This window comes from Lissotriton vulgaris, chromosome 10 (genome assembly GCF_964263255.1).
Source record: "Lissotriton vulgaris chromosome 10, aLisVul1.2, whole genome shotgun sequence".
NCBI lineage: Eukaryota > Metazoa > Chordata > Amphibia > Caudata > Salamandridae > Lissotriton > Lissotriton vulgaris.
Window position 1 is genome coordinate 972,151,930 of NC_141698.1, and position 16,234 is coordinate 972,168,163.

Genomic DNA, 16,234 nt, shown 5'->3' on the forward strand with positions numbered 1-16,234 from the left:
TAACAACTGAATTTCAATATATATAAACACCCTCCCACTCACCTAGACCCACCACTTCATCATCCATTTCAACATCTTCACCCGAACATGCTGAAATTGACACCCCCAGGAGAACTGCAACTGGAAAAACATCACCCAACAAGCATGGATCAACACCCTCAACATTTACCAGCCCGCTCTCTCCAATGGCACTAATGGAAATGCGAAGTGCCTCTAGATATTTCTCACCACTTGCACCAACAGCCTTGCACCCCTCAAGGCCAACAAACCCAGGAAAACCTGGAAACATGCAAACTGGGACACAGACACACTGAAGAACTCGAAGAGACACTGCAGACAGCTAGAAAGGATGTGGCGATCCTCTCAAAAGCCCCAAAACAGGAGCATCTACAAGAAGGTGCTCATATACTACCACCACAAACTGATAGAGGCCAAGAAGAAGGACTTGTGCCAGAGAATCGTAGCCAGCCACAACAAAACTAAAGAACTCTTTACAATCGTCAAAGAATTCACTCACCCCACAGCCACATACAATTCCATCACCCCATCACAGGACCTCTGCAGTCAATTCTCAGACCTCTTCCAAGACAAAATCTCCAACATATACAAGAACTTCGACGTGGGTTCCTTGCTCACTTTGCCACTGGATTCAAGCTAGCCTTGCTGATGGGGTGTGTTACCCCAAAACCGATCCCAGAATGCTTGTTTCGGTCCAGGGATACTGGCTTGGCAGCCAAGGCTGCACTGTTCCCATGAGGATCAGGGTCAAAACTGATTTGCATATGGCTGTGTATGAACTGGGGTGGCAAAGTGAGCTAAAGAACGATGAGGGATTCAACCCAGATCTGTGACGGGGTGAGTGTCTGAAAGTTTCAGTGCTCCATTCATCATCTCCTTGTGTTTGCTTTGTTCACCCTAAGTTGGCAGGGTATGCACAGACGTGGGTCCCTTGCTCACTTTGCCACTGGATTCAAACTAGCCTTGCTGCAGAGGGCTGGTATCCCAGAACCGGTCCCAGGAGGCTTGTTTCGGGTGCAGGGATGACCTGGTTTGGCAGCCTAGGCTGGACTGTTCCCATGACAAACATGATCAAGACTGATTTGCATATGGCTGGGTCTGAACTGGGGTGGCGAAGTGAGCTAAAGAATAAGAATGGATTCAACCCAGATCTGTGACTGAAGCTGCTGAAGAAGGCATTTAAATGACTCAGAAGCAGCCCCAGAAAAACAGTCATCTACACCCTCGTAGGCTCGAATATGATATCAATAAACTACTCACCAGAAGTCTACTAACCATACAGAAAATAGCCGTCAGACTCAAACTCAAACTTCCAAGAAGGGCACATATCAAACCACAACTCAGTGACCTTCACTGACTCCCAATACACTAACGAATGTATGACGTTACAATGCATACATTTACAAAGCATGCCTTTACAATGCAGTTTTAACATCACAAGATCCTTTTTATAGATAGATAGAAGATAGAAGATAGATTTACATTGCATGACATCCCAAAAATAATGTTTAAACTACATTTACAATGCATTCCATTACATTGCATTATACCTTTACAACGCATACCATTACAACACATACCATTACATTGCATTTAAGGTGAGTGTTGGATAGTGTAGGGGCAACAATTACTATTCTAACTCCAGGGGGTGCAACTGTATGGTAAGTGCTGGATAGTGTAGGGGTAATATTTACTATTCTAACTCCAGGGGGTGTAACAGTAGGGTAAGTGTTGGATAGTGTAGGGGTACTATGTGTTGTAATGGTATGCATTGTAATGACATGCGATGTAATGCCTGCGTTGTAGTGACATGCATTGTAGTGTCATGCGTTTTAGTGACATGCAATGTAATGGCTGCGTTGTAGTGACATGCGTTGTAAAGGATGTTGTGATGTAATGACTGCATTGTAAATGTAGGGCGATGTAATGTCTGCGTTGTAAAGGTTGTTTCCCACACAAACAAAAATGAGTGCAAACTTTTCAGACACACTTTCAGAGCACTGTACAACACATGTCCATGATACCTGAACAGCCGCATCTCCTTCTACCAACCATTCAGACAGCTACGCTCAGCTGGACACCTACACACACACAACCCAAGCATTTAGAGAAACAGAGCGGGAGGCCAAGACTTACCATACATCTCTAATAAACATGGAACAACCTCCTACTACACGTCAGAGCCTCCTCTTCTATTCTTGATATTTGCAAGAAGGTGAATTCCTCGCTCTTTGAATAACACTCCTCCCAGCCCTTCTTGGATAGGCACTCACACCTGCTCAGTGCTAGGCTACCCTCCCAGGCAATAGTGCACTCTACAAATTAAATAATTTAAAAAATAGGGAAAATGAAATTATAGGAATGACACAAACATGAATTCAGCCAATAAGGGGGACCAGAGATTTCATTTCTTTACATTATAGTGCAAAAACAGCCAAACAAAAGTAAAGCACTGATCAAAATTCACTGTTCTTGGTTGACAGGGTCCTAGGCATGATATCAGGTTGACAGTGATGGAGCAGAGTATTGTATGTTCCGTGTAGGGTTTTGGAGTGTTCAAGAAAAAGTGGCGCCAGAGCTGGTAGCGGTAAATGTTAATAACAAAATAATAACGGTGCAACACGGTCAGAGGAGACCCAAAGAAACCTCTGCAATGGCTGGTGAGGGCCCAACCGAAATAGATACAATCCAAATCCTGTGCACATGTTATGAACAGTTAATCATGAATGTTTGCAAAACGTAAAAATGGCCAAATTCTAAGCAAATGAAACAAGGTGGACTCATCTAGAAGGTTTTTTTCAAAAGTAATATATTAGGTCTTCCTCTCTGGAAGGGTGACTTCAGGACAAAAAACAAACAACCAGCCGACACGTGTTTGGTCCAGCGAGCGGTAGGCTCGTGACTCTTCAGGGCTGTTGGCAGTAAAGAGCGTGACAGGTTTACGTAGCCGGTGATAATTCCAACCCGGCATATAACGGGTAAAAAGCGAAGGGTGATCGCTGGAGCAAAATATGGAGGTGGATGACGGGCGTGTACATCCGTCGTTGGGCGCTCTGGATGAAGACGCCAGTGACTGTAGAACAGTGGTATCTCTCTTCCGTGTGGGAGAACACAGTGATGGAGCAGAGGTTGGATATTCCTAGTGAGTAGTCCTGGCCAGTTAAAGGTTTTACTTTCTGGTTCATATTTTTTTACATCCTCCAGTGGGGCAAGGTTGAAAGCAGATTTATGCAGTATCCTCTCAAATCTAATTTTGGTGGTAAAATTCAAAGATCACACCCAACTAAGTCTTGTTGTTGGTCACATACTTTTTTGGGATGTATAACGGTACGACGAGGGCTATTACCACGCGTACCGTTACAACGCGTGTTTTACAACGCAAGTCGTTACCACGACTTGCTCTGTAGGGTGCCGACTTAGGAATAGTTTAATTTACTATTCCAACACCAGTCCCCGTGGATAGTAGGGAAGGTGTTGCAATAGTAAATTAACTATTCCTTGTCCTTGAGCGCCCTCCAGCGCAAGTCGTGGTTACGACTTGCGTTGTAAGAGAAGCATCGTAATGGTAGCACGGGGTAACATCTGCGTCGTAAAGGATGTTCCCCACTATTTTTGTCTTTGCCTCATCTATTTCCGGCTTGATTACATTTTTGGTGGATGATACACTATACAGCCGGGTGCAGAGGACATTACCTCCACCATTCAACACACTACCATATGCCAAACTTAGCGCTCCGGATATGACATAATGTACATTACAGCACAGTTTTTCCTTTTAATACCCCAAAGGTTTGGTGGACGGCTGCTGTCAGTTTTGACAGTTGTTCACCAAACGTTTCACTTTTTAAAATGTTTTTCATAAACAAATTTCCAAAGCTGGAGTTTATTTCTAAAAACAAATATTAATGGCTACCACACCATAGGAGTTTTGCCAGGGTGTGCGGGTCATTATTTTTTTTCTGTCCCTTAGCACTGGGTTTTTCTTGGAGGTGACAAACAGCAAAAACAATATTACACAGTCTACTCTAAGTCAGTGTACTTCCTTCCTCTGGTTGCTTCTACTCTGTTGGGTCATCAGAGGTCCACCTGTCTCCAAATGAGGTGGGCACACCAAGGATTTGATGGCCAGTGTACGCTATAGCATTTGCAACAGTGTACCCTGTCTGCTAAACTAAAAATTGAACCTTTAGTCTTTTTTTTCAGCTCAAAATCCCCCAGCAGAGCAGGCCTGAAGCTGTATCAGTTAAAGTCCTCTGTAAATGGGTTACCTTGACCGCAAGATTCCGCTTAAGCTCCAGGGTCTTGGAAGTCCAAACATTTTTTATCCTCCAACATTTTCAGTGCAGAGAAGAGAAGCAGCTCATATTGGTCACTTCTAATGCTCTCAGGGCTTCAGGGACTGCACTTTTGGGTCATGAATCTCTAGTAGAGACCATCAGTAGGGTCATTCCGGGTTAAGATTCAAGTGGTTAGCTGATCACACCCAGAAACGGGCCTCTGCACCTTGTTATGTCCTTGTAGTCTCAGAGGAGGTCAGTCAACTGACCCTTGGATGCCACTTCTGAGTGGGTGGGGTGGACACCCAGCCACTTCCTAACCAATGAGAAAAAGTGTTCCTAATGCTACCCTTCTAACTTTTGCCATACATACTGTTTGCCTTACAGCAAACTAATTCATGGTGCACTATTCCTAGTAAATTCCAACATGGCAGAAGCCTTCTCCCTTGAAAAAGGCAGGGGGCCCGGTCATGGGTTTTGTTTTGGGAAATGAGCAATTCCATCCTTCTCACCCATACGATTCTGGTTCTGGGACTAGCTCCCCTTCCCACTGGAATGGTGCCAAGGTGGCTACAGCTGGCCCTGTAATCAAATGACAAGTTTTCCTCAGTCCGTAAGGTAAACGTAACCATGTGTGGACAAGCTGGTTCCTTTAAATGTTTGGACAAGCTGGTTCCTTCAAAGTTAATGAATCTCCAGAGCCTCCAAATTGTCCTTGATACGAGGGGAAGAATAGCATACCTTAGGCACAGGCCTTCCACCTGAAAATCCCAAATCATTGTTTCTACATTGGGAACAGTTATAACACCTCATCAAGTGGTAGGCATTGACTGGGAGAAGAGTTGCACGAAGGCTAATGCCAAGTAGCCTACTGAAGCTTCGTCAGGTCTTTTTAAAAGTTACTTTTCCTGTGTCAAAAACTAACTCACCACTAAATGTGTTTTTAATAATTATTTAAAGACTGGTTGAATCTTTTCCCAAACCAAAGTTTGGGAAAAATAGTATTTTAATTGCACTTTAGTTTTCCTCATACGATCAGTTACACCTCATACTGTGAAAATACCTTTTGGGGGCTAGTCACTGTAGAAAAATGCCAACATGAAATTCTTACATGTTTCACTTTTTCATGATAAGCTTTCTACCTTGTGGGCTACAGATCCTACTTAGGGGATACATATTTAAAAGTTAAACGTAGGGTTCTTTCCTGTCAACAAGTATTCTTTTACAGGTTCATCTTCAGGATCAAAAGCCGCAGCAGTCAGGCTACATATCTAGGCCTGATGCCAAGTTTTTTATCAGCCTAGTGAATGGCACAATACGTGCTGTAGTCTACAGGTGACAGTTAACTTCCCATGGCATTGGTACAATTTCCTGCATGATATACTATAAGCTTAACTGGAAAGTTAGATATGCCATTTAGGAGCTAGCCAAAGCTAACCTGTTTTAGGGGTCACAGCATACACATAGGGGACTGGGCAGCAGTGCACTGTGTGCAGAATTAAAAAGCCAGTAGACGAAGTCCTCAGAAAATGGGGATGACCATGCAAAAGAGGTAGCTTTTGGAAAAACGCAGCTATAAAACAAACATGTACACTCGCACAGGTTCGAGCATAAGCAAATCCCTATATTCATGAGCTTCATTATCAATAGGATTAAGAAATGTTCAGACAATTTGCTTTCATGTAATGGCATGAAATTTCAGCAAAATTAGCAAATCTGTCATTTACCGCTATATTTTAGAGTGAAATACATCTTCATGTCAATTTTTAACATGAGAACGAATGTTGCTCTAAAAAATGAATGCCAAAAGAAACAAAAACAAAAGATGCTCATGTTCTTTTGTTTGAGGTAAATTTTTACTGCAAATTGCATGTTTGTGGTACATTTTTTCTGAAATGCTTTGCAAATAGGCAAAGTGGCATAATTTTGGTTCTAGGCAAAATATTCTTCATAAGTAAAAAGGGTAAATGTGTGAAATATGTTTGGGAAATACCCAGTTAATGTGCAATCTCAGTCCACATAATGTACAGCACTCTTGTTCAGTGTTACAGTTCCACTATATATATATACACACAAATGCATATGTATATATATATATATATATATATCTTGTAGCAGGCTGATCGGAAATTAAAGCATGCATTTTAATTTTAGTTTTAGAGAAGGTTGGAAAATATAGTCTTCATTTCCACTCTCCATATCTGTACTCTGTACATTTGTGCACACAGACACGTTACGTATTTGTGAGACATTAATGTTTAGATAAGAATGCAATTGGACACCCCTAAATTCACAATTTAAATTTTTACGGCTTAGTAAAGTGAGGTTTGAGTTACAGGTATTTGCCCAAAGAAAATGTCATGAAGAAATAAATTGTACTTCAGGTGTGTTCCTGGCTTTCTTATTCTTTTTTGTAGAAGTTCATCTATAGCTCAAATTTTAATTTGAGGACACAATGAAATTCAGATACTGTGTATTTGGCCCTTAAGTGGCACATTTCTATGAGGCATTTTCTAGCCTCAGAAAAAGAGAAAGTGCGTATAAAACGTACCTGATAATGTAGTTTTGTATGCTAGAGATGGTCTTACGAGTCTTGTATTTCAGAAGTTGCAGGATTATGCTCTTACTATTAAAGAAACCGGTAAGGGAGCCGCTGTCTCTTATTGGTTAAAAATCTAAAAAATTATAATACGGTCTGTGGCCATTTGTGAAGAGAAGATTTATATATTCCACTCATCACAAATGTCTGCATAAGTATGGGTGGCAGTAGGCGCAATATTCAATAGAGTTCACTGTTCACTTATCCAAAAGAACAACGGCCTGTTTAGATTTTCATTGAGCCTGCGTTGCAGCATAAAATAGCTAAGAGAATGCATAATGGGCCATATTCCACAAGGAGCTATCGCTGAATTAATGGCACTTTATCGCAGCCAAAGTCGTGATAAATTTACCTCCCCATTCACAAGCAGGTGTTAACAGCTCACAGCACCAGTTCACCCGCAATAGCAGCCACAAAAACATCGCTACAGAGGACCCCCACAACTATCGCAAATGAGATGCAGAGTAGGCGTTTGTTCTGACCGGGTTTTTGTCCCCCTTTTTGAGTGAAGGTGACTTTAGCCTGCTATCATTTTAATAGGAGGATTAGAGCCTCAGACGTGGCCTATTTACAAGGTGTTTGACATAATTCCCTATTCTTTTCTTTATTCTAGGGCCTATATGTTTATGTTAGGGGATAGATTCCTTAGTATTAGTATTATTCCGTCCTTTTGTAAAGCTACTAGTATATTTCTGATAGAGTTATGCTTATTTCGGGCATTGTAGGCCTCGAACGAGAGAGACTACATCTTTCTTTCTGCCTCGGCTGCTTGAGACGCTTTTAGGTCAAATGTAATGTTTTAGTTATAAGGTGTTGTTCGCTTGGAGAGAACCGGCTCAGGCTGGCCCTTATCGAAAGACTGTATTTTTCTTCATGTCGAAGACATAACATCAGGCCGGCCGGCTGAGAACGTGACCTTGGCACGGGGTGGTACAAGAATTTGGTGGGCGGCAGGTTACTGGCCGGAAATTTCCATGCATGAACAAGGTTCTATATTAGCGAAAGCGTAGAGAGTTCAGAGAGTCAGTTAGCAGCTAGTCGTTAGCATTATTGCAGTTAATCAACTTAAAGCAGAAAGTCGCCATTTTGAAATCTGAAAAACATCGAAGGCTGATAATCTCTCAGAAAGATTGAAGTTACTTTAGTTGGAGCAGCTGGTGAGCTTTGATACTAAGATCAGAGCATGCAGAGTGAAGAAGTTAGCGGAGCGAAAAAATACTAGAGCAGCAGAAACTGATTTATAAGATCGAAGTTGGAAGATGAAGATAGTCCCTGATCGAGAGGAGAGAGGAGCAGTGCAGAACAGCGAGAGTGAAACAGACGAAACAGAGAACAAGAGGGAGGTTCCAGTGACTTGGAGGGGAGCAGAGGAGCCAGAGCATAGCGGTGCAGATGTGTATCCGTGACTGCAGGGGTGATCCTAAGATGAGCCAAGGCACAGACGAGAAGGGAACCCAGATGACAACTGAGTCCAGACTTCGTACTCATAAGGTGACGTCGACCCTTTCTTATTAGCGTGCACACACATTCTAATTCTTTTGTTTGCTTTTCAGGCTATATGTTATATTGCAGTATTATATTGTTGTTATAATTTGTTATTGCTTAATAAAGGGACCCCAGTTTTTTGTGAACCATTGTGTGATTGTTATTTACAGGGTGCAGTTAACCTTTCTTCTAGTCAGATGCTGTTATGTGGACAGATGCGTTTCCCATCCGGGTAAGTGGTAACTGAGCAAGGGAGCAGGGAGCACTTGAATCAGGAAATAACCTTTGCATATCGTAATTCGGCCATTCTTGTGTGAAAGGATTAACCTGTATATGAGATATTCCCAGTAGTATATAATGAAACTTCCCAACAGAGAAAGAGAGAGAGTTAAAGGTATCAATAGGATAGTGATCGTCGTTTTGTAGCGGCATTAGTGAGAGCACTGGGAGAACCCAGTGTGTATACCCACAGGATTGTGGCTTGTGTAAGAGAGTGAGAGCATCGTGAAAACACGGTGTGTATACCCACAGGATTGTGGCTTGTGTGAGAGAGTGAGAGCATCGGAAGGATACGATGCTTATACCCACAGGATTGTGGCTTGTGTGAGCACTGATTGTGGTCAGTGTGTAATGGTAAGTAATCAGAACTGCCCCCTTCACTATGAGTAGGAGGGTAGCATAGTCTGGGCCTAAGATACCGCAAGACTATAAGGTATGAGTGTGGTGTAGAATATGGAATTCCTTAGTAATCAGTGAGTATTTCTAGTAATCCCTAAAGATTTGGTGGTGTTTTAGAGGATCTAAGCTTGTATATTGCTAATTTCCCATCCCCAGGTAGGTACCCAGGTGCCTTGGTAAATAGGTCCTGAGGAGGGAGGTCGTTACGTTTCGGCCAGTTTGGTAGTGTTTTGGTTAGCTGATTCTATCTGGTCCGAAAATCCGGTCGTTGCATCTGGCGTCATGAACCGTTTACGTAAGCCTGTTAGCGCGGTGTTGTTCTATCTTGTTACTTTGCACTTGGTGCGTACTGAGTACATTTTGTATATTATTTGTTTATAGTTGTATATTTCTTTTTCTTTTGGCACAATGTTTTTGAGAAGGTCAAAATCTACTTTTAAATTGCCTGTTGAAATTCCCGGATGGGAATCAACGCCTTACGAGGCATTGGCCCGTGAGTGGGCTGATTCTAATGGATTGAGGGAAAATTGGAGTTCTTGTTTGGAATTGGCGGATCAGTCTCATGTGATTGCTTGTTTGCAAAAAGCGCCGATTGTCAATGGTGATGAACTTCCTATTTTGGGCGCAAGGGTTGGATTGTTTTATCTGCATACAGGCTTCTACATGAGAAATTTTTGAAATGACAGAAATACTATGCAGAGATTGAAGAAAAGCTTGTTGAAGTGCAAAATGCTCATACTCTTTTGAGATGTCAAAATAAATTGCTTGCCGACAAACTCGAGACTTATCAGACAATTGCCGAACGTGCTGCTGTTCGTATTGCTAAATACAAATATAAGAATCATCGTGGTCGTGTTTGCAAACGGAAAGTGCGTCTGGTCGTGGCAAAAGCCAGACTGGACTGGAATCCTGATGAGTGGGATGGTAATATCTGGAACTCGAATGATTATGGCTCCTCGGCTGAGGAGTCTGACAAACACGAGTATTCCCGCACTGGACGTGACTGTAAATCTAATACTTTTGACAAACCTGATGATTCCGGAGACCATGGTCAGTATTCTAAATCTGATGACATTTCTCAATCTAAATGTCCCTCTACTTCTACTGATCAAGTTCCTTCTGCTTCTCGTACTGAAATTTCTGCGCATCCGGTTTTTCGGCGTAAATTACAGCAGGCTCCTGGTAATCCAAATGGTATTCCTTTGGATAGTTTAGAGGACTTTACACAACAGGAAGTTAGTGATATTTTGCAACGATTTCGACAGCGACCCGGTGAGGCCTTACTTACATGGATGGTGCTTCTCTATGAACTGGGTGCTGCTGGCATCATGTTAGATGCGGGAGATGCTTTGAAGTTTTGTTCTTTGAGTTCTGATTCTACTGTACAAGATCATTTCCGAAACTATAATGGTGTTGGTCAAATTAGTCTGCTTCAATTAGCGACTGATGGTTGTAATCACAAATACCCTACTGAATCTGATTGGCCCTTGAATGACAAGCAGTGGTATACTTTACGTGATGCAGCACAAAGAATGAAGGAGGAGGTAATGAAAACTGCGATTTTTCTGAGTACATCTGACAGATTGTTGGATGGTTTGTTGACATCTTCTGTGCGGAATCGCATTATCCGTTCTTCCCCTGTTGCATATAAACAAGTTATGATGACTTTGTTGATCAATCAGACTGGTAACACGTTGTCCTTAGTGCTTGAATCTGTACGTCAGCTTGGTAAATTGGGCGAATGGCTTAAACCTGAAAGACAGTCCAGACCTGAGGGCGTACAGCTGGAAATTATCAGTTTTCTAGACATGATCTGTTTCTTGCTTTGCTGGCGGACGGTGTGAAGAGAGAAGACATTGATGGTGAACCTAATAATCGCTTGTGGGATATGTTTTGCAAGCGTGGTTTGGATCGGAAGGAGGGTGCTCGACGTATACGGAAGAATGAATGTGATCGTGAATATTCTGATGACAGTGGGGATGATAGACGTCGTGATGATTCGGATCGGCGTGATAGACGACGGAATGAGCGTGATGTATCCCCTCGGCGGGAGAGAGAGAGGGGGAGAAACGACCGTGTTGAAAGCAGATACAGAGATGAAAGGGATCAGTCCCCTGAAACGAGGAGAAGAGAGGATCAACACAGATTTTCTGAACGAAATTCACAATACCATGTAGATGACAAAAATCAGTTTCGTAATGGGGATGGATATGAACAGGAAATGACATCGTCCAAAATTTTTTAGAGTATTTACCCTGATTTGTCTTGGTTGTCAGAACGCAATAAAAATGACTAGGAAATAGGTCAAGCTCCAGTACGCAGTTGGGCTCACAAAGATAATACACCCTATGTAGATATTGACATTTTTTGGAGACATCGTAATATACAAAGGGTCCGAACATTGGTAGATACAGGAGCAGAGGCCACTCTGATTCATGGAAAATCAAAGAAATTTAAAGCACAATTTTTCACAATTACTGGTTTAGGTGGAAAGGAGACACCTGCAGTACAAACAAATGTTGAGATGAAAATAGGTAGAATTCCCCGAAAAGAATATTCTGTTTTAGTTGTGCCACTTTTGGAATACATAATTGGAATCGATATCCTAAAAGGTATGACAGTGCATTTAGATGATGGTTGTTATCAATTTGGAAGTAGAGGTTATATATCATCCAGACCTGTACGAGTTGGCCGTTTGAAAATGCCTCCTATAAAAATTCCCCGGGCTACAAAAGTCATTTCCCAAAAAGAGTACCGTATTCCAGGTGGTCACGAAGAAATCAGTGCTACAATTCAGGATTTGGTAAATGCAGAAGTTATAACTCCGGTTACCTCTACTTGGAATAATCCCGTTTGGTCTGTGCGTAAAAGTGATAATTCTTGGCGTATGACTATTGATTACCGTGAATTGAATAAACATACACCCCCTTTGACTGTTGCAGTACCAGACATGATTACTTTAATTGAGAGAATTCAGAAGCCTCCAGGAATGTGGTATGCGTCTATTGACATTGCTAATGCTTTCTTTTCGATCTCAATTGCCCCTGAGTGTCAGGAACAATTCAGTTTTACATGGGATGGATGTCAAATGACGTTTAGAAGTCTTCCCCAAAGCTATGTACACAGTCCTACGATTTGTCACCGGCTGGTGGTGGAACATTTATCTGAAATACCCATAAACCCACAGATGCAGATTTTTCATTATATTGACGACATTTTGATTCAAGGTGAGACACAGGATCAAGTTCAGACTCAGTTAGATCAGGTTATTAATCATTTATGGAAAAAGGTTGGGAAATCAATCCCGACAAGTTACAAGGTCTGTCACAAAGTGTAACATTTTTAGGCATCAATTGGCATAAAGGTAACAGAGAAGTAATTCCCCAGGTGAAACAGAAAATCCTTGATTTTGCAGTTCCTCGAAACCGAAAAGAAGCTCAGAAATGTATTGGTTTATTTGGTTTTTGGCGTCAACACATCCCACATTTGAGTCAGATATTAGCCCCTTTGTACAGAGTTACTCGTAAAAAGAATGCGTTTGAATGGAGTAAACCGCAGCAAGATGCATTTGATTTGGCAAAAGAAGGGATCCAGTATGCTTTGGATCTGTGACCCGTGCGTGATGGTGATGTGGATCTGAATGTGTCTGTGCAAGGTCCTTATGCAAATTGGAGTTTGTGGCAAAAATAAGGCAGAAATAAAGAACCGCTAGGTTTTCGGACCAAAAAGTTACCGGATGCTGGTGACCGTTATACACCTTTTGAGAAACAATTACTTGCATGTTATTGGGCTCTGGTGGATACCGAGCAATTGACTTTGGGACATGATGTGATGTTGAGACCTGAAATTCCTAATATGCAATGGGTTTTGAGTTCGCCGAAAACTCATCTCATTGGACATGCTTAAGAGGCGAGTGTGATTAAGTGGAAATGGTACATACAAGACAGGGCACGTGTGGGTCCGAAAGGTGTTGCGACATTACAGGAGCAAGTGGCGCAGGCACCATCGAATGAGACTGAGAGTGATTGCTCCGTACCCATAGTATAGGAATCCTCTGTTAAGTGGGGTAAGCCATTTGGTGATCTGTCCGCGGAGGACAGAAACCTTGTGTGGTTTACGGATGGTTCAGCGAGGTACATAGGGGAGATGAGGCATTGGAAGGCAGTGTCCTATAATCCTATTACACAAAAATTGCTGAGTACAACTGGTGAATGAAAAAGTAGTCAATTTACTGAAATGTATGCTGTTTACCAAGTTTTGAAACAGGAACTACCTGGTACGTGTCACATTTTTACTGACGCCTGGTCCACTGCTAATGGACTGGCGGTCTGGTTACCAACATGGCATGCTCGTAATTGGGAATTGCATTCTAAAGAACTTTGGGGTAAAGAGTTATGACAAGAAATTTGGGAATTGCTTCCGCAAAGTACTGTTACAATCTTTCATGTGGATGCTCATACACCAATAGACTCCCTTGACAAATTCTTTCACAACATTGCAGATGAGAAATCTAAAATTGCTTAGGCAGTGGTGGACATGCAGGATTATGATTTGGCGGGATTGGCGAAATGGGCCCACCAGAAAGCAGGACATTTTGGAGAGAGAGCCACTAGCAGGTGGGCTGCTGACCGAGGAATTTATATTACTCTAAATTTGATCAAAGATACTATAATGCATTGTCCTATCTGTCAACATTCTAGACAACGAAAAGTACCTCAAATTGTTAGAGGACAGTTACACCGAGGTAAATTACCTGCTCAGATTTGGCAGATTGATTATATTGGTCCACTCCCTATGAGTAAAAATTGTCAATATATATGCACCATTGTTGACACGTACAGTGGTCTTTTAGTGGCCTTTCCCTGTAAATGAGCTACCCAAGTAAATACCATTAAAACATTGGAATTGATTATGCTGTATTATGGTGTCCCATTTCAAATTCAATCTGACAATGCACCCTACTTAAAAGGAAGATTGGTACAGGAATTTTGTGTGGAGAATAACATTGAATGGGTTTTTCACATACCATACTACCCACAGGCAGCAGGCCTGGTGGAAAGAATGAATGGTTTGCTAAAAGATCAATTGTGTAAATTAACGGATAATAAATATAAGAATTGGAGAGAATATTTGTTTCAGGCACTGTTAATTTTGAATAATCGTCCCTTTTTAAATGCTGATTCCCCATTAATGCGTTTATTTCCTCCAGCTGTTGATCCTAAACCGAACACAGTTAAAAATACTGTAATGTATTGGGAAATTTCCCCTGGAGCCCTGGCTCCATGCAGAGCAACCCCAGGTTCCGCAGGCTTAGACCTGCATGCCATGAATGACATTACTATAAGAGGCAGAGATCGAGTTATCATTGAAACTGGCATCTGTGTCAGTACACCAACTGGAAATTTTGGCCTAATAGCCCCAAGATCGGGCCTGGCCTTAAAAGGCATTCAAGTGCTTGGAGGTGTCAATGACAGTGATTATCAGGGAGAGATTAAGGTACTCCTGCTGAATAGCAGTGAGGTTGATTTACCGATTCATAAAACTGACCGAGTTGCTCAACTGCTAATCATGCCTGTTTTCAGTGGTGCGATTCAGAAAGGCACTGCCCCAACTTTATTAACTGTTCGAGGACAAAAAGGTTTTGGCTCCACTGATAATCCAGGAGCAAGAGTGTGGGGGCAATCGCCTAAAAATCCCCCTGAAGAAGCTGAAATTATTGCAACCGGTCATGATAATACAGTACTTATCATGAGACCAAGGAGAGATAGCTGGGAAGCTGTCCCAGCTGACAAATGTTACTTACTAGAATGAATAATGCCTGTATTTGATTTTCTTTCAGATCATTCTCTGGACTGCTGTTGCAGGATGTACCGGTGTTGGACTCCTTTTGGCCTGCTACGTCGGGAGAGGAAGGAACCCCCAGACTCTGGTTGACTGGAGAATCAGAGTGCCACGTTCCTTCGCTGTGTGGGATTCATCATCTAACTTTTGGACTACCCTGGCACGAAGGGTAACAAACTCTCCACATTTCTGTTTAACACCGATGCGTTCGGTAACAGACATATTAGCAACCTGTCTGGTTGCCGTCCCGGATTCTTTGGAGACCCTTGCCCATATTTTTAATATATCAAATGCCCGTCCTAATATTATTCTTGGGGATTTCGCGACTCTTGAATACTGTCCTTTATGTACTGTGCTATTAGATCCAGTACCACCGATTCATTCTCAAATAACCACATATAATATCACGCAGGGTGATTTATGTTTCTTCCTTACCTGTGATCTAAGCGCCATAACTGAATGTGTTCGTTTGAAGCTAAAAGGTGCTACTTCATTTACAGATCATGAAAGAACTTTATGTTCCCAGAGATCATCGAAATCGTGTGTTTCTGTTAAAAATAATATGACCTGCAAAAGTGTTGGAGTTACCCCTTGCCACTATCGTACAATGCTATTACCTTCTGGATGGCTTTTTTCTTGTGGCAATACCTCTTGGCCTTATATTCCTGCAAATATTACCAGAGGACCCTGTGCTATTACTAGCTAGATTAAGCTTGTTAATGTTTTCTTCACATCCTAAAGTGAATTCCTGTGTTGTCCGTGATGCAGTAATGTTGAAGGACATTTGTGACTCTCCACTACATTTATTTTCTGAATCTGAATATCTTAGTTTATCTTTCTCTATTTTAGGTGTTCCTGCCCTGGCAGTATATAATGCTAAATCTATTGGAAAAATGGCCTGTTGGATGGTTAAATCCATCAATCACACTTCCACGATTCTGTCTGACATGCTATTGAACGCCCAGGTTGAGCGCAGAGCAATTCTACAGAATAGAGCTGCTATTGATTACCTTTTACTTAAACATGGACATGACTGTTCTGACTTTGGGGGTCTTTGTTGTTTCAATTTATCAGACCACACTAGGTCCATTCAGGCTCACATTGACAAACTACACGACTTAACCAAAGAAGTTAGGAAACACATTGACCAGGGCTGGTTTGACTGGCTCTTTAATTGGTTACCAGATTTACATTCCTTACGTCAGATATTAGGGGGTATCCTGCTTACTATTTGCATTTTAGTTGCTATTTGCTGTTTTATCAGTGTATTCCTTCTTTACTTCAAACTTGCAGATGCAGTACTAGAAACAGATCTGTCAGTTTTGTTTCATATTAT